Raw genomic sequence first — 3,009 nt, 5'->3', positions numbered from 1 at the left:
CATAGACAAGTAGGAATTAATTATTTCTAACTCCACCCCTTAATGACTACTTGTCATGATAAAATCCACCACCATCAGGCGAATTGCACGTATAAAACCTCCAAAACACAATATGCCTCCCTTAGACAGATCCAGAACTTCTCTGATCTGCCTCCTCTCGCAAATCATCAAACGAAGATAAGGATTCCCGCGGATCCCCTTCTACTCAGAATTTTAAAAATCATCTAAGTCTGAGCCAGGTGTTCGGCCATGGGAATGCAATGAGAAGTCAATCCTTGACAACACCAGCCACGTTCATCGTCAAGGCTGAAGTCTTTCCGATCAAAAGGAAAATTGCAAGGTTAAAGGCAAAGGCACAGAGGGAATTTGTGCCAAAGATGAAATAATCGAAATGGAAGGTTGAAGTCTCCTTGAGCACTGGAAACTCAACAAACAACCAGGGGACAGTCAAGAACAAAAAAGGCAGCATGGGGCAACATAATACAAGGTAGTAATTGGATTCAAGGTGATTCCCTTTGACGTAAGCAAGATCTGGATCAATACCAACCGTGTAGCCTCAAACGCAACTGCACTGAATCGAACTTGGCCTCCCCGTATGCTGCAATGGCGACTCCAACTGATATGCCAATCATGTTCGCCATGGTATTGGGAACGAATTTATCTCTCTTCAGGGAAACTCCAATGGAATAGACAACCACGGGCATGAGGGCCTTTAGCATCTGGATGAAGGAGACTGATAGGTAAATGTAAGCTGAATTGGAGAACCAGAGGCTGAGAGAGTAGAGGGCTCCGATGGGCACAACTGAGGTCAGGTAGACCTCCCTTGACATTCCAATTGGCTCAACAAGTTTCAGGACTCTCACCAACACTATGGCGAGGAACGAACAGAATGCCATGTGGATCATGGTCAGGCTAATGGGGAAGGGCCAGTTAAACATCTTCCTGTCAAGAATGTACTTGTTGAACACGATCACACTAAAGCTCAAGAAGATCCATATACTCACATAGGTGTAGCTTAGCATAACCTTTTTCAGGACATTTTCATTCACAGAAGCGCCGCCCTTGCCTGATCCCATCCCCATCTTTCCACTAATGCAACAAAAACCTGAAATGGGTATCAACAAAACACTGATATCTCAACGCCACATAGAACTTCGAGCCCAAATGTGGCACCCAACTGTGGATCTGCAGTAACCAGATCGGGAGAAAAGGGCTTCAACCCCAGCAGAGACCCTCATCCTGTTCAGGAAACCCTTGTCCGATTGCGCAGCGAAGGGAAGCTCCACAGTAGATCTGCTACCAAAAACAGTGCATCAAGGCACCAGTGTTGCTCCCTTTCAGCCTCTCGCTCAACCACGTTGCACCGATCAGCCCAAACGCATCCTTCACTCTAGATCCAAGCTTCCTTCACAACAGATCACATCTTGATCCCCAAACTGGATCAGAATCTCGCCTTGAAACCGGATCTGCCAATCGACTGGGGGACAACTCACCACAACAACCATTTCGCCTTCGCAGATCTAAGGCTTGAATAACTTCAATCATTAACAATCGAAACTTGGCCTCCATCGATTCCTCTGACAAGTCTGATAGCTCTACTCTTCACTCGCATTGATCTGACGAATCTCAAACAGATCCAACAAATCCAATACTCGCACTGAATTTCAGGCCTGCAAATACTAGCAAAGCCCCTTCGCAGGAGTTTGATGTAAAACAAACAATATATATATATATATATATATATATATATATATATATATATATATATATATATATATATATATATATATATATATATCAGTGCTAACAACAAACTCTAGGTTCCGACTGATTGCCTTCAGCACTCGGCCACCATAAATCGGCCACACAGTGCTCGATCACCCACAGGCAATGTTGCTGAATGCTAGCTCCTCATGCAGATGGTTCACTGCTGCCAATGCTCACCACCAGGCCTGCAATCTCAGATCTAAATTAACACTCCCCGCACTTGTAGCTATCTGCACCTCCGCAACTCCTCCACACGGTTAGCGCCCAAAACAACTCAGATGCTGCTCCACGACCACCACCAGCCACAACTCAGCTCGCTTGCTCCTTCACCGACCGACCTCAATCAACCTTCACATCACTCATACCACTCGACCTCCTCAAGTAGCAAATCGGCCTCAATTGGCCTCCTTGGCAACAAATCAGCCTAGATGCCAGCACCACTAGCTTGTGTGTTGTTCCCTGAGGTGGATCTGCTTCAACACTGCCTCTGCAACCACACACCTCGCCTGCAGCCATGAGTGCCAACTCCCTCTGCGTCGTCTTTGCTTCCACAACCTTATGGATTGAATGAAGAACACAACTATTGGATTCTTTCCTCAGCAACAGATGTCTACATCTTTTGTTTTCACCGCCTCACCCTTAACCTTCACGGCTTCCGTTGCAGGAACTTCGGCGGGCACCAAAACATGAGGAACCTCTGTAGTGGAATCCACCGATCTGTGGTTTACTTCAACATGCTCCACAAGCAACGCTCATCACAAACCGATCTCCGTTAAATAAACACACAGTGGAAGCACTCCACACTTCTCCAAGCTTGCCTCTGCTCCAGTACGCCAAAATTCACATTGTAAGTCAGAGATCTACAACTATCCACACGTTGTTGACACTGTAGCTCGTGTAAACAATAATCAGCAAAGTAATCGAATGATGGACAAACAAACATTCACAAAAAAATTTATTCTACTTATTTCCCTCAGCCCAGGACAGGCCTAGCCCTCAAGGGGCCAAGCCGTCACAGGCTCTGATACCAAGATAAAATTGCAGACACTCAAAAATATATTCTATTATTTTTAATGAGGAAATTTACACACATATTTATGCAAGCAATAGTCTCAAGATAGGAATTCTATCTTAGACGTACAGTAGTGTGGTTGAGAGATTCTCTCAACCACACACTAAACTAGGAGAAACTAAATTCCTATTATGTAGGAACAAACTCCTCAAATGGAGAATTACAACCAA

General features: G+C 44.9%; 1 pseudogene; it reads right to left on the bottom strand.

Moving 5' to 3' along the window:
* Positions 1-220: 220 nt before the first annotated feature.
* LOC149222341 (putative sugar phosphate/phosphate translocator At2g25520 pseudogene) lies at positions 221-1,082 on the bottom strand (annotated as a pseudogene).
* Positions 1,083-3,009: the final 1,927 nt, after the last annotated feature.

This window comes from Pinus tabuliformis, chromosome Q (genome assembly GCF_031772625.1).
Source record: "Pinus tabuliformis cultivar Carrire ecotype Pingquan chromosome Q, CPIR1, whole genome shotgun sequence".
NCBI classification, from domain to species: Eukaryota; Viridiplantae; Streptophyta; class Pinopsida; order Pinales; family Pinaceae; genus Pinus; species Pinus tabuliformis.
This window is presented reverse-complemented; position numbering and strand designations above follow the sequence as displayed.